Genomic DNA, 26,538 nt, shown 5'->3' on the forward strand with positions numbered 1-26,538 from the left:
ACTGGCGCTTATAACGCCAAGGTAGTGGGTTCGATCCCCGGGACCACCCACACACAAAAATGTATGCACGCATGACTGTAAGTCGCTTTGGATAAAAGCGTCTGCTAAATGGCATATTTTTAAATATTTTTAAAGTCTGCAGTGGCTTTTGCAGAGATTTGTTGTTTATGGAATTTGTGCTTTTAAATTATCTTTAAGTCATCATTTCTCTGTAGGCGATGATTGGCCAATAAATTACACAATAGGGGTATAGGCGTGGCTGCTATGGACTCCTATATAGTCAAAGATCCTCAATGAAAATGAAAGCAAAGAAAACCTGTTCTGCCAACTTACTGTCTGCCATCTGCTTGTAATTTCTTTAAGGTAGAAACGTATAAAATGACTAATATAAAGACAAACTCGATCTTAGTGTGTTATGGAATAGTCTATAAGTTATGTAGCCTACTAAAAAAAGGAAATAACTTATTACATATTTGCATGACTCATTGCACTTAATGTAGCCCTAATGGCAAAGCTTTTCCTGACACACTCCAGGCTACATGACTGTCTCTCAAACTTTTGTAATCTCTTTTTTTTTTTTTTTACTGTATAAGGATTAGTATCTAGTTTAACTCGTATTTCATGGGCTATAATTAACATAGCCTGCTAACTTTGAGGAAAGGAACAAACAATATATTTATGGCTGCGAATGACTTTCCAATGACTGGCCTAGCTCGCTGCTCATCAGGTCTTTCAAAAGTTCTCGGTTAGAACTAATTTATTTGATTTAATTTGCATTCCCCAACGCACTGCTGTCATCGTAAACCATTAGTTAGATGCGGTGTCCAGACCTCAATAGAGCATCGCGCCTGCTGCCTGTTTTGGGTAGCCTTCAGCACCTCTGTGTGTTTAGTTGATTTCCGCCAGTAGAGGGCACACGTTTCAGCTCAATGTCCTGCTCCGATGTGACTTATTGTTTCCTTGTTTCAACTCGTATTGTATTAAACCTGATTTATTGTAGCCTACCTTCTGTAGCGCTTTCTGGACCTGAGTTTCCCCCTATTACAGACAGATGCATTGATAGTCATTGGGCTACCTACCCCCAAATTCACATTGTGTCAATGGTACATGATAGAGTTTCACTCTTTTACCCCTTACTCAGGTTGGGTTAGTACAGCAGTGATCATTATTATTTTACCACGGATGCAAGGGGAGTTTGTAATGCCCATCTTTGCTTTGTATGTCCATGACAGTGATCATCTACAATGGATGAGCTGCTGGTGAACACTCTGATGGACCTGGACCGTGATCAGCTGAACAGATTCCAGTGGCATCTAAGGAAGCATAAGGTGGATGACATTGAGCCCATCAAAATAGCTCAGTTGGAAGATGGTGCAAGCAGGGAGAAGACTGTGGATCTGATGGTGGCCAAATACAAAGTGAAGGCTCCGGTCGATCATGCAGGCTATCCTGTTGAAAAATGTGCCAGAACCACCTTGCTGAAAAGTTACAGATAAATGCAGAAAATGTCAATTGAGGTATTGGAATAAACAACAAATGACTGATGATTTTAGGAACCTATCATAAAAAAATTGTACCTGAGCATGACTGACACATCAGCTTTATTTCCTAAGTAGTTGCTGTTGAGACAGAAAAGTGTATATTAACTGCAGTATACAGGTCATCAAATATGTGGCCCAGGGGCCATTTGTGGCCAGCTGTCTGATTTATGTGGCCCCAGTTGTGTTTATGCAAGTGTTAAGGGGGACAGGTAGCCTAGCGATTACTGATTGTTGGACCAGTAACCGAAAGGCTGCTGGTTCGAATCCCTGAGCCGACTCAGGTGAAATAATCTGCCGATGTGTCCTTGAGCAAGGCACTTAACCCTAATTGCTCTGGATAAGAGTGTCTGCTAAATGACTAACATGATACAGCTTATAATAATGTACTGGTTATTATAGTAGCTGATGCTAACTGTGTTTTCTCTGTGTTTCTACCCAGAATGGAGCAAGCACTGTGGGGGAGGTGACTCTGCTCCAGCTGAGGAGGAAGTCCCTAAAATATAAATACCTAGTGCATTATAGACTCTATAGTAGGCTAACAATGTATTGATACTAACACAGATTATGACTTGAGGGAAAGTCAATGTTCCCTTTTCAAAATCACTCAAGTAAATGTTTTTTATTAAGTATGAACTATTATTTAGTTACTAGGTATTAAGTAAACACCCTTACATGAATTGACTGCTTTATGCTATACACCAAGTATAACAGAAGTATCAGTGATTGTTCTGAATCGAGAATAAACAATAAAACAACAAGCTTGATTGTTTTACTTGATTGAGACTTGATTAACATAACAGTCATCATAACTGTCTAAAACAGACTATGTAAGATACTGACCTGGTCAGACCAGGGTCATGTTCAGTGGGACAAAATGTTCCAAAACACTTTGAAACTGAAAACACAAATTAGTGTTGTTATTGGACAAGTAGAGTAAGTGGTATGTGGGTCATTCCACCAATAGAGTGCCTTTTTGGGGTTTAAAAAAACTTTTTTATTTCACCTAATTTTAACAGACTGTCATAAAGAGCACATGTTCAACTTCATTTAAACAAAAACATGTTTTTCCCCATCTCATGAGGTTAAAATAAGAAGAACTTACTGTATGTAGTAAGTAGCTTAACAGAGTTGACCTTAAAATGAGGGACAGATGTCAATTAATCACTAATCACGTGAAGTAAATAATAACTTCATAAATAACTTTGTAAAGCAACAAAATAACTAGGGTTTTACAAATGATGGTGAAAATGTTTGGATTAAGTGGGTTAAAATTTGCCTAGAAGTCAGAACATGTCAAAATGCAGATTTTGGGCACTATATTTGAATTTTCATTTTTAATCACTTGAACTATCCACACTGTGTGCTCATGTCATCACTGTCTACTCCTGTGTTTCCTGCTCTCTCCAGAGATGACATCCTGACTACACTCTGTGAGGTCAAAAACAACGTGAGCCAAAAAGGGCTGTTGGACAAAGGGGTGGCAAAGCATATGCCTGTGTCCGAGGATTCCCTGAGGAAGAAGCTCTTCTTTCATGGGCATCGCTGAGACCACACCTATTCCCTGTGCCTTGCTGAGACCACACCTATTCCCTGGGCCTCGCTGAGACCACACCTATTTCCTGGGCCTCGCTGAGACCACACCTATTTCCTGGGCCTAACTGAGACCACACCCCCTAGCTCCCTGGGCCTTGCTGAGACCACACCTATTCCATGGGCCTCGCTGAGACCACACTCTATTCCACAGGCCTTGCTGAGACCACACCTATATTTCCTGGGCCTTGCTGAGACCACACCTATTCCCTGGGCCTCGCTGAGACCACACCTATTTCCTGGGCCTCGCTGAGACCACACCTATTCCCTGGGCCTCGCTGAGACCACACCTATTTCCTGGGCCTAACTGAGACCACACCTATTCCCTGGGCCTCGCTGAGACCACACCTATTTCCTGGACCTCGCTGAGACCACACCTATTCCCTGGACCTCGCTGAGACCACACCTATTCCCTGGACCTCGCTGAGACCACACCTATTCCCTGGGCCTCGCTGAGACCACACCTATTCCTGGACCTCGCTGAGACCACACCTATTCCCTGGACCTCGCTGAGACCACACCTATTCCCTGGACCTCGCTGAGACCACACCTATTCCCTGGACCTCGCTGAGACCACACCTATTCCCTGGACCTCACTGAGACCACACCCTATTTCCTGGACCTCGCTGAGACCACACCTATTCCCCTGGACCTCGCTGAGACCACACCTATTCCCTGGACCTCACTGAGACCACACCTATTTCCTGGACCTCGCTGAGACCACACCTATTCCCTGGACCTCGCTGAGACCACACCTATATCCTGGACCTCACTGAGACCACACCTATTTCCTGGGCCTCGCTGAGACCACACCTATTTCCTGGGCCTCGCTGAGACCACACCTATTTCCTGGGCCTCGCTGAGACCACACCTATTTCCTGGGCCTCGCTGAGACCACACCTATTCCCTGGGCCTCGCTGAGACCACACCTATTTCCTGGGCCTCGCTGGACCACACCTATTTCTGGGCCACGCTGTCTGGAACCACATTTACTACTGGTCTCTCTAAGTACCCTGTTAATTTGATTTACTTTCATTTTGTATTTATATTTAAGGCTAAGACGATAAGCCATTTTGACTTATTGTTATATCACCAGCTTATACAAATCAATATTATTCTTACATTTTTAAAATATCTGGTGGCATTTCTTAAATATCTGATGGAATTTGATTACTGTATCTTCTGAAAGACAGGCCTAGGTAAGAGAAAGCACTGCTCCAGCTCTGTCTGGATAAAGGTGCAATATGCAGAAATGCTCCATCATTTCCTGGTGGCTAAAATTCGAATAGTTCTCCTAATTTCAGTTTATGTGACAAAACAAGCAAGTACAGTGTAGAGAATCATTGTACCATCTAAACCCTGTAAAATATATTATAACCAAACGAATTGTATTTTCGCAGCTGTTTGAAGCTGGTGTACAAACCAAAAGTACATTTCTGCATTTGTAAAACGATGCCACATGCTCAATAGATATACATGGCAGCAATGTAAAACTGAGATCCCCCCTTTTTTTTACAAAGGCCTTTCAAAATATAATACATTTGACAAAACTACTTTCAAAAAGTGTTTACCCTTGATTGCATTAAGAATTGTTGTGCATTGACTGCTTATCAGAATACATGTTTTCCTCCTGTGGCTCTTGTAACTTGAATGCCCTCAAGAGGAATATGTATCTTGCATAAAACACACAACAACAAGACCGCAAAGGGGTAAATAGATCAACTATTCTACTATGGGGTTGTCTGAGTTTTGTTTTAATAACAACATTACATGTGTAGTATATGAAGAATTATAGAGTTTGCTAATGTTTTCAAGTGGAACCTGAAAGGATGCTTATTTAGTGTCAGAGGGAATTGTTTTTGTAGTGACACCCTGTTCGGTTGGAGACAGGTGATTGGACAGTAGAGGGAGCCACCCATATTTTTTGTATATCTTATAAGTATAGGCTAGAGACAAAGAACGTTAGAGCAGACATTGTAAATTTGGAGACACTGCTCTCCAGGTGATCATGACATCCGTGAAACTTATGCTGAAATCTTGTGATATGAATAAAACTTATGATCAAAAGTTCAGTATAAGCGACTCCCTTGGTTTTAGCAGCAATAATTAGCAACATTGACTCGACACTACACATGGCAAAAAAATAGTACCACTAGAAAATGGCATCCTGAGTAATAAAGTAAAGTTTTGAATTACTTTTTGCTCACACCGCAGTTTGAGTTGAGCGCCCACGGTTGGTGGGTTTATAGAGATTGAATTCCTTCATCTGGTGTCGTCAACAATCAGACACGTCAGTTCAGTGCACACAGCGTAACAGAGAGAAAAATATCTGAGAATACATTTATTTGGGAATATATGTCGTAGAACAGACATGCTTCTGTCTGTATTAGGCCTATGTAATCTCGAGACCAGTGGGAACTCCGCTCAGGTGTCTTTTTTTTTTTTTACGCCTGCTGCTTTAGGTTACAGACAGCCTATGCAACCTCTTGAATTTATGCAACCTCTTTGTTCATTCGTTCGATACGTCTCATTACAGGACCTCTGTCTATTTCTGACGACGGTCAACCTGTTACATGCCATCGCTCTGGTGTGAACTTAAATTATATATTTGTGTGTCCGTAAAAAACATTTGATGCTGAATAGGATTCCCTTTTATTCATAACTTCCCTAGAAGATCATCTCTGAATTTGTATTCATGTCAATGCATAGAACCGTTTTGTGTTTTAACTTTCTCACCTCTTATTATTTTATTTGTTAAGTACCTTGAAATGCATTTATTGTAAGAAATGTACTATATGAATAAAGTTTGATTTACTTTGATGACGTGCCCAGAGATGATATAATAGGCGTGGCTACTTGAATGTCCTTTATATTACACAGATAACAGATGAAAGCAAAAGCAAAGAAAACCTGTTGAGCATATACAGCATTCTGGTTGTAATTTCTTTAAGGTAAGAAACGTATTAAAGGATTAACTTGATCTTATTTCGTGGTGTACTATTAGTTAGGCTATACATTGAGTAAAAACAACGATTAAAAAATAAAATAAAAAAATGTATTACATAGGGGTTATGCATGCTCCATTGCAACTTTGCCAACTCACACGAGGCCAAACCGGTCTCTCACTTTTATAATCTCTTTGAAAACGGTATTAGGACTAACTAATATCTGACTTGTATTTGATGGCCTATAATGAATATAGCCAGCTAACTTTGAGGAAAATGTACAACAATAATAACGGATGTAGGCTATAAATCGTGTGCAGCCTCATATATATATATTTCACACTTCAATCTTCTCTTTGTGCCTACTGGGTTTAAACGCCTTCTTCCGTTTCATTTCGGTCTATTTGTATTTATTATCCAAAGATTTTTCCATTTGAATAAACGCTTGAAGGTAAGGGAGGACAGCAACGGGTGTAGCCGACGGGCGATACGAATATCATTTATTTACATAGCGCATTGATGTAATCACACTGCCGCTGTCTCATTTAACTATTTGCACCTTATGGATTGTGGTTTGTTGTGGATTGCTGTTCACAAATGTATATATGTATATTTTAACACAATAATGGTTGAATTGAAGAAGTTTAAGCTGCCTATCAATCATTGATTTTGCGACGAAACCGTTTACCGTTTAAGAACCAAACCGAAGACCACGGGTGGGGCTTTATCGCTCAATCTAATTCGTGTTGATTCAAAAAAAAATAATCAGTCCTCCATGACAACAAAATCATAAACAGAGTCAGCTAATTAGTCATTCGTTTTGGGGTTATTGCTCAGGTAAAACAATTTGGCTAATCAATATTGATATATTTCCAAGTCCTATTCTTGAGATCAAGTGGTATTAAATTAATTGGAAATGACTGAAATCTGACAGACTTGTTTTTATATTAAGATATAGCCCTAATCGTAGTATTATCTGTAGTAGAAAGCAATGGGTTAGAAGAAGCCTACATAACCAACTCATAAAGTAAAATGTAACATCCATTAATGGCCAACTATGAAGTCATTGATTTACCCTGCAATAGATGTCAGTTGGCTCTGCTCTAACACATTAGAGTTCCGCCAACCACCCTTTTAGCCCCCAAAAAAAAAAAACCAAACCGGCTATAATTAACTACCTGCTAACTTTTGAGGAAAGGAACAAACAATATATGTATGGCTATGAATGGCTTCCTAATGACTGGCCTAGCTCGCTGCTCATCAGGTCTTTCAAAAGTTCTCGGTTAGAACTAATTTAGTTGATTTAATTTGCATTCCCCAACGCACTGCTGTCATCGTAAACCATTAGTTAGATGCGGTGTCCAGACCTCAATAGAGCATCGCGCCTGCTGCCTGTTTTGGGTAGCCTTCAGCACCTCAGTGTGTTAAGTTGATTTCCGCCAGTAGAGGGCACACGTTTCAGCTCAATGTTCTGCTCCGATGTGACTTGTTGTTCCCCTGTTTCAACTCGTATTGTATTAAACCTGATTTATTGTAGCCTACCTTCTGTTGCGCTTTCTAGACCTGAGTTTCCCCTATTACAGACAGATGCATTGATAGTCATTGGGCTACCTACCCCCCAAATTCACATGGTGTCAATGGTACATGATAGAGTTTCACTCTTTTACCCCTTACTCAGGTTGGGTTAGTACAGCAGTGATCATTATTATTTTACCACGGATGCAAGGGGAGTTTGTAATGCCCATCTTTGCTTTGTATGTCCATGACAGTGATCATCTACAATGGATGAGCTGCTGGTGAACACTCTGATGGACCTGGACCGTGATCAGCTGAACAGATTCCAGTGGCATCTAAGGAAGCATAAGGTGGATGACATTGAGCCCATCAAAATAGCTCAGTTGGAAGATGGTGCAAGCAGGGAGAAGACTGTGGATCTGATGGTGGCCAAATACAAAGTGAAGGCTCCGGTCGTCATGCAGGCTATCCTGTTGAAAATGTGCCAGAACTTCCTTGCTGAAAAGTTACAGATAAATGCAGAAAATGTCAATTGAGGTATTGGAATAAACAACAAATGACTGATGATTTTAGGAACCTATCATAAAAAATTGTACCTGAGCATGACTGACACATCAGCTTTATTTCTAAGTAGTTGCTGTTGAGACAGAAAAGTGTATATTAACTGCAGTATACGGGTCATCAAATATGTGGCCCAGGGGCCATTTGTGGCCAGCTGTCTGATTTTATGTGGCCCCAGTTGTGTTTATGCAAGTGTTAAGGGGGACAGGTAGCCTAGCGGTTACGATTGTTGGACCAGTAACCGAAAGGCTGCTGGTTCGAATCCCTGAGCCGACTAGGTGAAATAATCTGCCGATGTGTCCTTGAGCAAGGCACTTAACCCTAATTGCTCTGGATAAGAGTGTCTGCTAAATGACTAAAATGTAACATGATACAGCTTATAATAATGTACTGGTTATTATAGTAGCGATGCTAACTGTGTTTTCTCTGTGTTTCTACCCAGAATGGAGCAGGCGCCGTGGGGGTGATGACTGCTGCTCCAGCTGAGGAGGAAGTCCCTAAAGTATAAATACCTAGTGCATTATATACTCTATAGTAGGCTAACAATGTATTGATACTAACACAGATTATGACTTGAGGGAAAGTCAAGTGTTCCCTTTTCAAAATCACTCAAGTAAATGTTTTTATTAAATATTAACTATTATTTAGTTACTAGGTATTAAGTAAACACCCTTACATGAATTGACTGCTTTATGCTATACACCAAGTATAACAGAAGTATCAGTGATTGTTCTGAATCGAGAATAAACAATAAAACAACAAGCTTGATTGTTTTACTTGATTGAGACTTGATTAACATAACAGTCATCATAACTGTCTAAAACAGACTATGTAAGATACTGACCTGGTCCAGACCAGGGTCATGTTCAGTGGGACAAAACGTTCCAAAACACATTGAAACTGAAAACACAAATTAGTGTTGTTATTGGACAAGTTAGAGTAAGTAGTATGTGGGTCATTCCACCAATAGAGTGCCTTTTGGGGGTTTTAAAAACTATTTATTTCACCTAATTTTAACATACTGTCATAAAAGAGCACATGTTCAACTTCATTTTAAAAAAAACATGTTTTCCCATCTCATGAGGTTAAAATAAGAAGAACTTACTGTATGTAGTAAGTAGCTTAACAGAGTTGACCTTAAAATGAGGGACAGATGTCAATTAATCACTAATCACGTGAAGTAAATAATAACTTCATAAATAACTTTGTAAAAGCAACAAAATAACTAGGGTTTTACAATGATGGTGAAAATGTTTGGATTAAGTGGGTTAAAATATGCCTAGAAGTCAGAACATGTCAAAATGCAGATTTTGGGCACTATATTTGAATTTTCAATGTAGTCCATATTAAAGGGCAATTCATTTAATATAAAAGCTCTAAAATTCTATATTGGTGCACAATGTGTACTGAATATATCAAAGGAATGCAAAAGGCATTTGTGGAATGACTAATGAAGTTTCTCCCAATTTGTGCACTACTGAACTCCCCAGGGGGACCCAGGGCTGGTAGTGAGGTGGGGAACCCAAGACTGGTACTGTGGTGGGGAACCCAGGACTGGTACTGTGGTGGGGAACCCAGGACTGGTAGTGAGGTGGGGAACCCAGGACTGGTAGTGTGGTGGGGAACCCAGGACTGGTAGTGTGGTGGGGAACCCAGGACTGGTAGTGTGGTGGGGAACCCAGGACTGGTAGTGGTGGGGAACCCAGGACTGGTAGTGAGGTGGGGATTGGGTTTCTGTGAAACTGAAAACCACTCTCCACTGTTTCCAGGACGATCGCTATGCGATGACCAGCCTGCCCAGAGGTCTCTGTCTGATCATTAACAACCAGAAGTTTATAGCAGAGGATATGAGGGACAGAGCGGGTCAGAAGTTTACAGCAGAGGATATAAGGGACAGAGCGGGGTCAGAAGTTTATAGCAGAGGATATGAGGGACAGAGCGGGGTCAGAAGTTTACAGCAGAGGATATGAGGGACAGAGCGGGGTCAGAAGTTTACAGCAGAGGATATGAGGGACAGAGCGGGGTCAGAAGTTTATAGCAGAGGATATGAGGGACAGAGCGGGGTCAGAAGTTTACAGCAGAGGATATGAGGGACAGAGCGTGGTCAGAAGTTTACAGCAGAGGATATGAGGGACAGAGCAGAGTCAGAAGTTTACAGCAGAGGATATGAGGGACAGAGCGGGTCAGAAGTTTATAGCAGAGGATATGAGGGACAGAGCGGGGTCAGAAGTTTATAGCAGAGGATATGAGGGACAGAGCGGGATCAGAAGTTTATAGCAGAGGATATGAGGGACAGAGCAGGGTCAGAAGTTTACAGCAGAGGATATGAGGGACAGAGCGGGTCAGAAGTTTACAGCAGAGGATATGAGGGACAGAGCAGGGTCAGAAGTTTACAGCAGAGGATATGAGGGACAGAGCAGGGTCAGAAGTTTACAGCAGAGGATATGAGGGACAGAGCAGGGTCAGAAGTTTACAGCAGAGGATATGAGGGACAGAGCGGGGTCAGAAGTTTACAGCAGAGGATATGAGGGACAGAGCGGAGTCAGAAGTTTACAGCAGAGGATATGAGGGACAGAGCGGGGTCAGAAGTTTACAGCAGAGGATATGAGGGACAGAGCGGGGTCAGAAGTTTACAGCAGAGGATATGAGGGACAGAGCGGGGTCAGAAGTTTACAGCAGAGGATATGAGGGACAGAGCGGGATCAGAAGTTTACAGCAGAGGATATGAGGGACAGAGCGGGGTCAGAAGTTTACAGCAGAGGATATGAGGGACAGAGCGGGTCAGAAGTTTACAGCAGAGGATATAAGGGACAGAGCGGGGTCAAACATTGATGCTGGTATTTCAACTTCTTATCATCAACAAGACACACTTCTATATTTCAACATCTGACCAGCTTTCTCTCGTCTGACTAGTAGTTTGTTTGTTATGGGTTGATGTGAAATAATTATTTAGTGATAGCATTGTTTGAGAGTTAAGTGTCTGGCGGGGGTTCAAGGTGGTGATGCCCATGAACAAGACTAAGAAGGAGATACAAGATGTGTTGAAGCTCTGCTCTGAGCTGAAAAAGGAGGCTGGGTCAAAGGCTGAGTCAGAGGCAGGGTCAGAGGCAGGGTCGGAGGCAGGGTCGGAGGCAGGGTCGGAGGCAGGGTCGGAGGCAGGGTCGGAGGCAGGGTCGGAGGCAGGGTCGGAGGCAGGGTCGGAGGCAGGGTCGGAGGCAGGGTCGGAGACAGGGTCGTTGGCTGAATCAGAGGCAGGGTCTAAGGCTGGTTCAGAGGCTGGGTCGGAGGCTGGGCTAGAGACAGACGGCTTCTTCGATTTTTTGGTGCTGATACTCAGGTGGTCAGGGCCACTGTGGATACGTCTGTCTCCTATATGCACAATATCACAGGGTCCTGGTTCATCCCGTCTCTGTGCTGCCGTCTGGAAAAGGACTGCCCCAAGTAAAGCCTGCATTTTTTGGGGGAGACAATATTTTAAATTCATTTTACATGTCCATGTCCTGTTAATAAACATTTAATCACTTGAACTATCCACACTGTGTGCTCATGTCATCACTGTCTACTCCTGTGTTTCCTGCTCTCTCCAGAGATGACATCCTGACTACACTCTGTGAGGTCAAAAACAACGTGAGCCAAAAAGGGCTGTTGGACAAAGGGGTGGCAAAGCATATGCCTGTGTCCGAGGATTCCCTGAGGAAGAAGCTCTTCTTTCATGGGCATCGCTGAGACCACACCTATTCCCTGTGCCTTGCTGAGACCACACCTATTCCCTGGGCCTCGCTGAGACCACACCTATTCCCTGGGCCTCGCTGAGACCACACCTATTCCCTGGGCCTTGCTGAGACCACACCTATTCCCTGGGCCTTGCTGAGACCACACCTATTCCCTGGGCCTTGCTGAGACCACACCTATTCCACGGGCCTTGCTGAGACCACACCTATATTCCCCGGGCCTCGCTGAGACCACACCTATTCCATGGGCCTCGCTGAGACCACACCTATATTTCCTGGGCCTAACTGAGACCACACCTATTTCCTGGGCCTCGCTGAGACCACACCTATTCCCTGGGCCTAACTGAGACCACACCTATTCCCTGGGCCTCGCTGAGACCACACCTATTCCCTGGGCCTCGCTGAGACCACACCTATAATTTCCTGGGCCTTGCTGAGACCACACCTATTTTCCATGGGCCTCGCTGAGTCCATACCTATTCCCTGGGCCTAACTGAGACCCCACCTATTCCCTGGGCCTCGCTGAGACCACACCTATTCCATGGGCCTTGCTGAGACCACACCTATTCCCTGGATCTCGCTGAGACCACACCTATTCCTGGACCTCGCTGAGACCACACCTATTCCCCTGGGCCTCGCTGAGACCACACCTATTCCCTGGTACTCGCTGAGACCGCACCTATTCCCTGGACCTCGCTGAGACCGCACCTATTCCCTGGACCTCGCTGAGACCACACCTATTCCCCTGGGCCTAACTGAGACCGCACCTATTCCCTGGACCTCGCTGAGACCACACCTATTCCCTGGACCTCGCTGAGACCACACCTATTCCCTGACCTCCGCTGAGACCACACCTATTCCCTGGACCTCGCTGAGACCACACCTATTCCCTGGACCTCGCTGAGACCACACCTATTCCCTGCACCTAACGAGACCACACCTATTCCCTGGACCTCGCTGAGACCACACCTATTTCCTGGACCTCGCTGAGACCACACCTATTCCCTGACCTCGCTGAGACCACACCTATTCCCTGGACCTCGCTGAGACCACACCTATTCCCTGGGCCTTGCTGAGACCACACCTATTCCCTGGGCCTTGCTGAGACCACACCTATTCCCTGGGCCTTGCTGAGACCACACCTATTCCCTGGGCCTTGCTGAGACCACACCTATTTCCTGGGCCTCGCTGTCTGGAACTACATTTACTACTGGTCTCTCTAAGTACCTGTTCATTTGATTTACTTTCATTTTGTATTTATATTTAAGGCTAAGACGATAAGCCATTTTGACTTATTGTTATATCACCAGCTTATACAAATCAATATTATTCTTACATTTTTAAAATATCTGGTGGCATTTCTTAAATATCTGATGGAATTTGATTACTGTATCTTCTGAAAGACAGGCCTAGGTAAGAGAAAGCACTGCTCCAGCTCTGTCTGGATAAAGGTGCAATATGCAGAAATGCTCCATCATTTCCTGGTGGCTAAAATTCGAATAGTTCTCCTAATTTCAGTTTATGTGACAAAACAAGCAAGTACAGTGTAGAGAATCATTGTACCATCCAAACCACTGTGAAATATATTTTCCATAACCAAACGTATTGTATTTTCAGCTGTTTGAAGCTGGTGTACAAAACCGAAAAGTAAAAAGACACAAAAACTGAAGAACAGGAAACATAGAAATAGAGCACAGAGAACAGATCAACCACTTCTTAGGCTTGTTTTTAATGAGAATGACAGAGCTATAACTCAAATTTCTGCATTTGTAAAACGATGCCACATGCTCAATAGATAAACATGGCAGCAATGTAAAAATGGGATCACCCCCTGTTTTTTTTAACAAAGGCCTTTCAAAATAAAATACATTTGACAAAACTACTTTCAAAAGTGTTTACCCTTGATTGCATTAAGAATTGTTGTGCATTGACTGCTTATCAGAATACATGTTTCCCTCCTGTGGCTCTTGCAACTTGAATGCTCTCAAGAGGAATATGTATCTTGCATAAAACACACAACAACAAGACCGCAAGGTAAATAGATCAACTATTCTACTATGGGGTTGTCTGATTTTGTTTTAATAACAACATTACATGGCAAAAAAAATAGTACCACTAGAAAATGGCATCCTGAGTAATAAAGTAAAGGCTTTGAATTACTTTGCTACACCGCAGTTTGAGTTGAGCGCCGCGGTGGTGGGTTTTATAGAGATTTAAATCCCATCTGAACATCCGAGTGTCGTCAATAATCAGACATGTCAGTTCAGTGCACACGGCGTAACAGAGAGAAAAATATCTGAGAATACATTTATTTGGGAATATATGTCGTAGAACAGACATGCTTCTGTCTGTATTAGGCTATGTAATCTCCAGACCAGTGGGAACTCCGCTCAGGTGTCTTTTTTTTATTTTTACGCCTGCTGCTTTAGGTTACAGACAGCCTATGCAACCTCTTGAATTTATGCAACCTCTTTGTTCATTCGTTCGATACGTCTCATTACAGGACCTCTGTCTATTTCTGACGACGGTCAACCTGTTACATGCCATCGCTCTGGTGTGAACTTAAATTATATATTTGTGTGTCCGTAAAAAGCATTTGATGCTGAATATGATTCCCTTTTATTCATAACTTCCCTAGAAGATCATCTCTGAATTTGTATTCATGTCAATGCATAGAACCGTTTTGTGTTTTAACTTTCTCACCTCTTATTTTTTTATTTGTTAAGTACCTTTTGAAATGCATTTATTGTAAGAAATGTACTATATGAATAAAGTGTGATTTAATTTGATGACCTGCCCAGAGATTATATAATAGGCGTGGCTATTTGAATACCTTTATATTACACAGATGAAAGCAGAAGCAAAGAAAACCTGTTGAGCATATACAGCATTCTGGTTGTAATTTCTTTAAGGTAAGAAACGTATTAAAGGATTAACTTGATCTTATTTCGTGGTGTACTATTAGTTAGGCTATACATTGAGTAAAAACAACGATTAAAAATAAATAAAAATAAAATGTATTACATAGGGGTTATGCATGCTCCATTGCACTTTGCTAACTCACACCAGGCGACACAACCGTCTCTCCACTTTTTATAATCTCTTTCAAAACGGTATTAGGACTAATATCTGACTTGTATTTGATGGCCTATAATGAACATAGCCAGCTAACTTTGAGGAAAATGTACAACAATAATAACGTATGTAGGCTATAAATCGTGTGGAGGCCTATATATATATCTTTCACACTTCAATCTTCTCTTTGTGCCCTACTGGGTTTAAACGCCTTCTTCCGTTTCATTTCGGTCTATTTGTATTTATTATCCAAAGATTTTCCAATTTGAATAAACGCTTGAAGGTAAGGAGGACAGCAATGGTGTAGCCGACGGGCGATACGAATATTATTTATTTACATAGCGCATTGATGTGAATCACACTGCCGCTGTCTCATTTAGCTATTTGCACCTTATGGATTGTGGTTGTTGTGGATTGCTGTTCACAAATGTATATATGTATATTTTAACACAATAATGGTTGAATTGAAGAAGTTTAAGCTGCCTATCAATCATTGTTTTTGCGACGGAAACCGTTTACCGTTTAAGAACCAAACCGAAGACCACGGGTGGGGCTTTTATCGCTCAATCTAATTCGTGTTGATTAAAAAAAAAAAAGTCCTTAGGCCAAATGGACACATGCTCAAACTCGCGCACTTTTTATAGACTTATCAAAGTGTCACCAACAAAAACGGAAAAAATAGGCCTATAGCAAATGCAGCATATTGCATTCATTTTTCACGTGCAAATAGCACTTTTCTGTAGTGCTCAAAGCAACCCATTCCGTGAGAGCAGAATTTCCTTTTCAACTCGAAGCAATGAGCCCAATCAGTCCTCCATGACAACAAAATCATAAACAGAGTCGGCTAATTAGTCATTCATTTTGGGGTTATGCTCAGGTAAAACAATTTGGCTAATCAATATTGATATATTTCCAAGTCCTATTCTTGAGATCAAGTGGTATTAAATTAATTGGAATGACTGGAAATCTGACAGACTTGTTTTTTTATATTAAGATATAGCCTAATCGTATTATTATCTGTAGTAGAAAGCAATGGGTTAGAAGAAGCCTACATAACCAACTCATAAAGTAAAATGTAACATCCATTTATGGTCAACTATGAACTCATTGATTTATCCTGCAATAGATGTCATCAATTGGAAGTATTCATTTTTTGTCTTCTTCTAATGCCTCTAAGCAGGTTGACTTTAACTGGGATGAGTCTTGTCCTTGAGGCAGAACTGAGTGATTTCCGCTAGATGGGCAAGCTGCAAAGTCAAAATTGGCTACAGTGCATTCCATAAGTATTCAGACCCCTTGACTTTTTCCACATTTTGTTACATTACAGCTTTATTCTAAAATTGATTAAATAAAACATTTCCCTCATCAAATCTACACACAATAAACCATAATAATAAAGGATAATGTGTTTTTTAGGAAATTTTTGCAAATGTCTTTAAAATAATAAAAACAGAAATACCTTATTTACATAAGTATTCAGACCCTTTGCTATGAGACTCGAAAATGAGCTCAGGTGCATCCTGTTTCCATTGATCATCCTTGAGATGTTTCTACAACTTGATTGGAGTCCACCTGTGGTAAATTCAATTGATTGGACATGATTTGGAAAGGCACACACCTGTCTATATACGGTCCCACAGTTGACAGTGCATGTCAGAGCAAAAACCAAGCCATGAGGTCGAAGGAATTGTCCGTAGAGCTCCGAGACAGAATTGTCCTTGAGTGGTCCAGCCAGAGCCCGGACTTGAACCTGATCGAACATCTCTGGAGAGACCTTAAAATAGCTGTGCAGCTGGGAGACCCTCCCCATCCAACCTGACAGAGCTTGACGAGGATCTGCAGAGAAGAATGGGAGAAACTCTCCAAATACAGGTGTGCCAAGCTTTTAGCATCATACCCAAGAAGACTCGAGTCTGTAATCGCTGTCAAAGGTGCTTCAAGAAAGTACTGAGTAAAGTGTCTGAATACTTATGTAAATGTGATATTTCAGTTTTTTGCTTTGTCATTATGCGGTATTGTGTGTAGATTGACGAGGAAAGAACAATTTAATCCAGTTTAGAATAAAGCTGTAAAGTAACAACATTTGGAAAAAGTGAAGGGGTCTGAATACTTTCTGAATGCACTGTATATACCGACTGGCTCGATTCGGTCTTCTGTCGCAAAATTAGAAATTGTGTTTTTTACATTGGATACAAGTAGAGACTCAGAGCTAGAAAATTGTATATCATACACTACAGTTGAGGAATAATGGGAAAGTAATTCTGCTTTGAAAGTTGATAAACTTGTAACCTCACGTTTGAGAAAATGGCATTTGAATGTTGTGGTACCTACTGGAGAGCTCTTCTTTGTCTCCACCCACTCAGCATCGTTCACACCCTCTTAAGCTATAGCCCCGCCCGTAAACTCAGAGCGTTGTTAGATTGTCTGTTCGTAAATTCAGAGCGTTTCGCTCTCGGAGCGTTCAGATCGCACACTGGACGCTCTGCCCGAGGAGTAGGGTTAGCACTTCTGGCTAACGTTGGCTAGCTTGCTAGCTACTTCCAGACACAAATGAGAGAACAGCTCACTCTGACAAGAGTACTCTGAAATCTGACCAGTCGAATTTACAAGCTACGTCTATCGACAGTTGTCACAGTGACATCATGAACATTCTATTGAAATAGTTATTTGCATAGTGGAGTCTTTTGTTTAGACATGTAGCTAGCTAGCTAGCTAAACAATGAACCATAATACCAACTCATAGCGGTACTACCCTGCATGAATGTGCAGGTAGCTAACCAACAAGGTTCAATTTTAGCTAGCTAACATTAGGCTACAACTAGCAATGCAAATGGCTCTGAGATATGAATAATATTACTACACAAATCATACATGTAACGTTAGCTAGCGAGCCAGCCAGCTGACGTTAGCTAGCTAACAGAAAACTACTTTCTGACAAAATTAGAAACGTGTAATATCTGAAAATGTAGCTAGCTAGACTATCTTACCAGTATACATGGATGAACGCTTCTCCCTCTCTGTCACGGATGCCATGGTTGCCCTTAGTTTGAAGATGTAATCCGGAGACAGGTGTTTTACAGCAGCCTACCATGTGTTCTCTTTTCGACTCCGTCTGCATATTTGCAATCAAAAGCCAGATTTTTCTCCATCTCCTTAGCTATCATACTCTAATTCCACTGATTTCAAAACTTGGTCCTCCAGAAAGTGGAGAACAACACTTATGCAGTTCTACTTGCGTTAGAAAGGATTACCTACACATACTGACCAGCTCATGTTATTGACAGAAGCATGCTACAGACCAATCTGAACTCATCTCTCGGCATGTCCAGCCCACTCATTATCTCAGCCAATCATGGCTAGCGGGAAGGTTTGCATTCTTTTTCCGTGGCTAAACCAACTAGGCTCATAATTTAACAATTGTATTCGTATTTACAGATGGCATACACGTTTGTTATTAAGGCACATGAAAGTTCACATGTTCCAGAAGGCATTTCTGCCAAAAAAAAACCACATTTTGATAAAATAAAAAAAGTTGACGTTCAAATGGCTCTACTGTGAAGTAGTGACGCGCAACATACGCCTAGTTTCCTGAAACTTGTCACATATTTGGTAGTGAGTGGAAACGCAAACAGGATGCTTCACATTTATAGATCTGGTGAAATATCGGTCTCATTGTTCTATCTGTGAAAAAAATAATATATATATTTAAACTGGCACCAGAGTTGCCAGCTTAATACTGTCATTTTGCTTTACAGCAGAAATGCTGTAATATATTTTACAGTACTCTTACTGTAAAAACATATTACAGCATCCCTGCTGTAAATTTACAGGAATGCTGTAATTTTTTACAGTACAGAAAATAGTACTGTGAAATATATTACAGCATATCTACTGTAAAGCAAAATTACAGAATTAAGCTGGCAACTCTGATGCCATGAAATATAAATGTACAAAAAACTATACATTTGTATATAAAATACATTTATTGAAAGTGGTAACAACATTAACAACAAATGAACAACTGATTTGACAATCGAAGTAACAACAGTTAACACATATTTAACCAAATAAGAGCATTATTACAACACTAATCTAAAAACTATGTTGTGTGCCTCTGTGTGTGGGGTGTGGGGGAGAGATACAAAGAGAGAGACGGAGATGGAGTTAAAATTGAGATTGGGTACAATCCTAGATCTACGCTCCGGGGCAATTCCATTAAAGGGGTTCAGAGGCAGTGAAACACACAACGTGACAGTTTGGGCAGAAGAGAGTAAATTCAGCCCAGCATCAGGTGTTCCTCATGGGGCTCCGTAGCAATCCTCCTCAGTTCTGATTTGTCAGCACTTCTCACCCTTAATTAGGACATGCAAAAGAAAGAATAGAGAGACAGAGTTCCTGATTCTACCTGGATTATTTTGGAGAGGCTTCCATTAAAGAACACCCTCTGTGTTCTGTTAGACAAGTAACTATTTTTCCACAATATAGCAGGGGGTGTAAAGCCATAACACATACAGTACCAGTCAAAAGTTTGGACACACCTACTCATTCAAGGGTTTTTCTTTATTTTTACTATTTTCTACATTGTAGAATAATAGTGAAGACATCAAAACTATGAAATAACACATATGAAATCATGTAGTAACCAAAAATGTGTTAAACAAATCAAAATATATTTAAGATTTTAGATTCTTCAAAGTAGCCACCCTTTGCCTTTATGACAGCTTTGCACACGCTTGGCATTCTCTCAACCAGCTTCATGAGGTAGTCACCTGGAATGCATTTCAATTAACAGGTGTGCCTTGTTAAAAGTTAATTTGTGGAATTTCTTTCCTTCTTAATGCGTTTGAGCCAATCAGCTGTTCCGTCAGCAGACTATGATCGATAATGTCAAAAGCCCCACTGAAGTCTAACAAAACAGCACCCAAGATCTTTTTATCATACATTTCTCTCAGCCAATCATCAGTCATTTGTGTAAGTGCTGTGCTTGTTGAATGTCCTTCCCTATAAGCGTGCTGAAAGTCTTTTGTCAATTTGTTTACAGTAAAATAGCATTGTATCTGGTCCAAAAGTTTACTAAGGGTTGGTAACAGGTTGATTGGTCAGCTATTTGAGCCAGTAAAGGGGGCTTTACTATTCTTGGGTAGCGGAATTACTTTTGCTTCCCTCCAGGCCTGAGGGCACACACTTTCTAGTAGGCTTTGATTGAAGATATGGCAAATAGGCGTGGCAATATCGTCCGCTATTATCCTCAGTAATTTTCCATCCAAGTTGTCAGATCCCAGTGGATTGTCATTGTTGACAGACAACTATACTTTTTTCACCTTTTTTCAATGCATGAGGTTGGCGCCTGAAACTGATTATTTGAATCTATAGTAGACATAAGCTATTACTGTAAAGAAATACAGTATATTAGAGTAATTTTTACAGGAGGCTTCCAATTACAGTTAATAACATTATATTTCAGCATTTTACCCATAATGCATTTCAATCTACATCATTAATGCTGTAAAACACATTTACAGTATTTTACTGTGTATTCTACAGTGTTTTACTGTTGAAATTACAGAAAATTCTTACAGTGCACAATACCCCATAATGTCAAAGCGTAATTATGTTTTTAGAAAAATTGTCGAATTAAAATTGAAAAGCTTAAATGTATTGAGTCAATAAGTATTCAACCCCTTTGTTAATGGCAAGCCTAAATAAGTTCAGGAGTACAAAGTTGCTTAACAAGTCACATAAGTTGCATGGACTCACTCTGTGTGCAATAATAGTGTTTAACATGATTTTTGAATGACTACCTCATCTCTGTACCCCACACAGAAAATTATCTGTGAGGTCACTCAGTCGAGCAGTACATTTCTAACACAGATTCAACCACAAAGAACAGGGAGGTCTTCCAATGCCGCGCAAAGAAGGGCACCTATTGGTAGATGGGTAAAAATAAAATACAAGACCAAAATCTACACTGGAGTTGCTTACCAAGAAGACAGTGAATGTTCCTGAGTGGCCGAGTTACAGTTTTGATTTAAATCTACTTCAAAATTTGGCCTTGTGTTTTAGGTTGTTGTCCTGCTGAAAGGTGAATTCATCTCCCGGTGTCTGGTGGAAAGCAGACTGAACCAGGTTATCCTCTAGGATTTTGCCTGTGCTTAGGTCCATTCCATTTCTTCTTCTTTATCCTGAAGACTTCCCCAGTCCTTAACGATTACAAGCATACCCATAACATGATGCAGCCACCACTATGCTTGGAAATATGAAGAGTGGTACTCAGTAATGTGTTCTATTGGATTTGCCCCAAACATAACACTTTGTATTCAGGACAAAAAGTTAATTGCTTTGCCATATTTTTTGCAGTATTACAGTTGCCTTGTTGCAAACAGGATGCATGTTTTGGAATATTAAAATTCTGTATAGGCTTCCTTCATTTCACTCTGTCAATTAGGTTATTATTGTGGAGTAACTACAATGTTGTTGATCCATCCTCAGTTTTCTCCTATCACACCCATTAAACTCTGTAACTGTTTTAATGTCATCATTGGCCTCATGGTGAAATCCCTGAGCGGTTATTTATTCTTCTTTACCTTCCCTCTCCAGCAACTGAGTTAGGAAGGACGCCTGTATCTTTGTAGTGACTGGGTGTATTGATACACCATCCAAAGTGTAATTAATTACTGCACCATGCTCAAAGGGATATTCTATGTCTGCTTTATTTAATTATTTTACCCATCTACCAATAGGTGCCCTTCTTTGCGAGGCATTGGAAAATCTCCCTGGTCTTTCTGGTTGAACCTGTGTTTGAAATTCACTGCTCGACTGAGGGACCTTACAGACAATTGTATGTGTGGGGTACAGAGATGAGGTAGACATTAGAAAATCATGTCAAACACTATTATTGCACACAGAGTGAGTCCATGCAACTTATTATGTGACTTGTTAAGATTTGAACTTATTTAGGCTTGCCATAACAAAGGGGTTGAATACTTATTGACTCAATACATTTCAGCTTTTCATTTTTTATTAGTATGTACAAATTTCAAAAAATATAATTCGCTTTTACATTATGGGGTATTGTGTGCAGGCCAGTGACAAAAAAACTCAATTTAATCAATTTTAAATTCAGTCTGTAACACAACAAAATCTGGAAAAAAGGTAAAGGGGTGTGAATACTTTCTGAATGCACTGTACATACAGTATATAGACTACATCACCAAACGTATGTACACACCTGCTCGTCGAACATCTCATTCCAAAATCATGGGCATTAACATGGAGTTGGTCCCCCCTTTGCTGCTATAACAGCCTCCACTCTTCTGGGAAGGTTTTCCGCTAGATGTTGGAACATTGCTGCGGGGACTCAGCCACAAGAGCATTAACCTCTTAAGGATCGGACCCTTTTTTTCCAATTTTCGCCTAAAATGACATACTCAAATCTAACTGCTCAGGACCTGAAGCAAGGATATGCATATTCTTGATACCATTTGAAAGGAAACACTTTGAAGTGTCTGGAAATGTGAAATTAATGTAGGAGAATATAACACATTAGATCTGGTAAAAGATAATACAAACAAAAAAAACATGCGTTTTCTATATATTTTTATGTTCCATCATCTTTGAAATGCAAGAGAAAGGCCACAATATAATATTGCAGTTTAGGCGCAATTGTGTGTTCAAAGTTTCAGAAAGATCCAGTGAAGCATTGCAATACTGGACTATTTTGTATCAAGTCTGCCCAAATGTGCGGAATTGGTCAATTGATACATTTTCAAGTACATAACTATAGAGAACATACAAAAATGATATGGTAATACAAAGTGTACGTTTACACACTCCCAGGAATGTCATACATGATGGTTTCACACATCTAGATGGCCGGGCAGGGTGGGTGTGGAGCCAGAGACAGCAAGGGTTCAAACTGTAGAACCTACATTTGAATATAAAAATGGATTTTATCAAACAAAACTATGCTACATTTTATCTCTGGGACCCTCAGGATGACATATTAGAGCAAGATTACTGAATGTAAGTACATTATTTACCTTCAGAGGTGAATGTATCAAAACAGTTGCCGTGATACGTTTTTGTTGTTGTTGTGCACTCTCCTCAAACAATAGCATGGTATTTTTTCAATGTAATAGCTACTGTAAATTGGACAGTGCAGTTAGATTAACAATAATTTAAGCTTTCTGCCCATATAAGACATGTCTGTGTCCTGGAAAGTTTGCTGTTACTTACAACAGTTATGCTAATCACATTAGCACACGTTAGATCAACCGTCCCATATATGGGACACCGATCCCGTAGAGGTTAATGAGGTAGGGCACTGACGTTGGGTGATTAAGCCTGGCTCGCAGTCGGCGTTCCAATTCATCCCAAAGGTGTTCGATGGGGTTGAGATCAGGGCTCTGTGCAGGCCAGTCAAGTTCTTCCACACCGATCTCGACAAACCATTTCTGTATGGACCTCGCTTTGTGCATGGGTGCATGGGGGCATTGTCATGCTGAAACAGGAAAGGGCCTTCCCCAAACTTTTGCCGCAAAGTTGGAAGCACAGAATCGTCTAGAATATCATTGTATGCTGTAGCGTTAAGATTTCCCTTCACTGGAACTAAGGGGCCTAGACCGAACCATGAAAAACACCATTATTCCTCATCCACCAAACTTTACAGTTGGCACTATGCATTGGCGCGGGTAGCGTTCTCCTTGCATCCGCCAAACCCAGAATCCTTCGTCTGACTGCCAGATGGTGAAGCGTGATTAATCACTCCAGAGAATGCGTTTCCACTGCTGTTCTTTGAGCTTGTTTGGCCTACCACTTCACAGCTGAGCAGTTGTTGCTCCTAGACGTTTCCACTTCACAATAACAGCACTTACAGTTGACCGGGGCAACTCTAGCAGGGCAGAAATCTGACGAACAGACTTGGCATTGCGCATGGTGATCTTAGGCTTGTGTGCGGCTGCTCGACCATGGAAACCCATTTCATGAAGCTCCAAACTAACAGTTATTGTGCTGACGTTGCTTCCAGAGGCAGTTTGGAACTCGGTAGTGAGTGTTGCAACCGAGGACAGACGATTTTTACGTGCTACGCTCTTCAGCACTCGGCGGTCCTGTTCTTTGAGCTTGTTTGGCCTACCACTTCGCGGCTGAGCCGTTGTTGCTCCTAGACGTTTCCACTTCACAATAACAGCACTTACAGTTGACCGGGTGTCACGCCCTGGCTCTGGCGACTCTTATATGTTGAGCCAGGGTGTGGATTTTCTAGGTTTAGTTTTTCTAGGTTTTTGTTCTAGTTCGTTTTGATCTATGTTGGCCAGGGTGTTTCCCAATCAGAGGCAGCTGTAGCTCGTAGACGTTTCCACTTCACAATAACAACACTTACAGTTGACCGGGGAAGCTCTAGCAGGGCAGAAATTTGACGAATTGACTTGTTGGAAAGGTGGAATCCTATGACGGTGCCACGTTGAAAGTCACTGAGCTCTTCAGTAAGGCCGTTCTACTGCCAACGTTTGTCTATGGAGATTGCATGGCGGTGTGCTCGATTTTATACACCTATCAGCAACGGCTGTGGCTGAAATAGATTAATCCGCTAATTTGAAGGGGTGTCCACATACTTTTGTTTATAAAATGTATGTAAAATGAATAAGAGTTCTGGACAAATTAGGAGAGGATGTCAAGTCATTATTATTCCATGTTTGCCATTATAGCTAAGTCCAGAACAGACTATGGGAGGTGCACAGTACTACATAGAGCCATGACTACATGGAACTCTATTCCACATCAGGTAACTGATGCAAGCAGTAGAATCAGATTTTTTTTTTAAACTTATGGAACAGCGGGGACTGTGAAGAGACACACACACACAGGTACAGACACACGCATACACACACACACACGCTAGCACACGCACTCTACACACACGTACCTTGTAATATTGTTGTATGGTGGGATTATACATTTTGTTTTGTAGATATGTAGTGGTGTAATAATGTTATATGATGTACTCTTTTATCTTTTGTTTTATGTGTGATGTAAGTGCCTTATTGTGTTTGGACTCCAGGAAGAGTAGCTTGGCAGCAGCTAATCAAGTCTACATTAAAATGGTTAAAAAGCAACAACAAAAAATGACGTTTTGGAATGGCCTATTTAAAGTACAGACCAAATCCCAATTGAGATGTGGCAGGACTTGAAACGAGCAGTTAATGCTTGAAAAACACACAAATGTCTCTGAGTTAAAGCAGTTCTGCATAGAAGAGTGGCCCAAAATTCTACAGGAAGTAGAACTACAGGAAGTGTTAGGTTGGGGTCATTGCAGCTAAAGGTGGCACAACTAGTTATTGACTGTAAGGCGGCAATTACTTTTTCACACCGGGGCATTGGGTGTTGAATACCTTTGTTTATGAAATATGAGTATGTGAGTATGTAATTGCTGTGTTATTTGTTCACTCATGTTCCCTTTATCTAATATTAGGTTTTTGTTGAAGATCTGATAACATTCAGTATCAAAAATATGCAAAAGTAGAGAAAATTAGAAAGGAGGCCAATACTTTTTCACGGCACTGTACATATGCATGCACCAGGGCCTCCCGAGTGGTGCAGCAGTCTAAGGCACTGCATCACAGTGCTAGAGGCGTCACTATAGACCCGGGTTCGATCCCGGGCTGTATCACAACTGGCTGTGATTGGGAGTCCCTTAGGGCAGCGCACAATTGGCCCAGTGTAGTCCGGGTTTGGCCGGTGTAGGCCGTCATTGTAAATAAGAATTTGTTCTGAACTGACTTACCAGGATAAATAAATAGCACTTTTTGCTAATGCACACCAGGCTACTTGGCCTCTCTCCAATTTCTAATCTGTTACAAGCTAGAAACCTTAATTGAAACAATAACTAAGTGGACACCCCACCTTTGTTTTGGTAAAAAACTGAGGGATGGGCCTGGAGAAATGTAAACACAAAAATTCATAGACAGAACTATGGATGCAAGGACTGTCACATCCACGATATCAACATTAGTTTTAAGCATGTTTTGAGACTATATAGTGTTTGTTTACAAACATTGGAGTGAAACAATGGGCCCCATGTAGCTCAGTTGGTAGAGCATGGCGTTTGCAACGCCAGGGTTGTGGGTTCGTTTCCCACGGGGAGCCAGTATGAAAAAAAAAAAATTATATATATATATATATATAAATATAATGCATGCACTCACTAACTGTAAGTCACTCTGGATAAGAGCGTCTGCTAAATGACTAAAATGTAAACAAGCTTCTATTTTGGGTTCTGATGGGGACAGTTGAACTAAGCTCATGAGGCATTTAGAAGTTATATTCTTCAACAATCAATGGGTACATGTCATTAAATCACTGATGTAGCAACTGCAGATTGCCCCTTTAAGTAAAAAAAAAGTAAAGTGTGTCAGTTAGGCCTATGGATAAAAAAATATATATCAGCACAAATTACATTGAGCAATAAAAGCCAGGGCTCGTGGTCTTCTTAAATTAAACTTGTTTTTGACAGTATGTGTGTTGCACAATACCACAGAGGAGTTTAGAAAGAGAGGAACTCCCTCAAACTTCTGTTCCATAGGC

General features: G+C 41.1%; 1 long non-coding RNA gene across 2 annotated transcripts; it reads left to right on the forward strand.

The window, feature by feature from the left end:
* Window positions 1-319: 319 nt before the first annotated feature.
* LOC121587297 lies at window positions 320-8,914 on the forward strand. 2 transcript variants are annotated; one of them, XR_006004040.2, is made up of 3 exons: window positions 320-363; window positions 7,846-8,128; window positions 8,595-8,914. It is a non-coding gene; the product is annotated as an uncharacterized LOC121587297 (long non-coding RNA). The 2 variants fall into 2 exon arrangements; XR_006661985.1 differs by lacking the exon at window positions 320-363 and adding an exon at window positions 6,014-6,082.
* Window positions 8,915-26,538: the final 17,624 nt, after the last annotated feature.

This window comes from Coregonus clupeaformis, chromosome 18, assembly GCF_020615455.1.
Source record: "Coregonus clupeaformis isolate EN_2021a chromosome 18, ASM2061545v1, whole genome shotgun sequence".
NCBI classification, from domain to species: domain Eukaryota; kingdom Metazoa; phylum Chordata; class Actinopteri; order Salmoniformes; family Salmonidae; genus Coregonus; species Coregonus clupeaformis.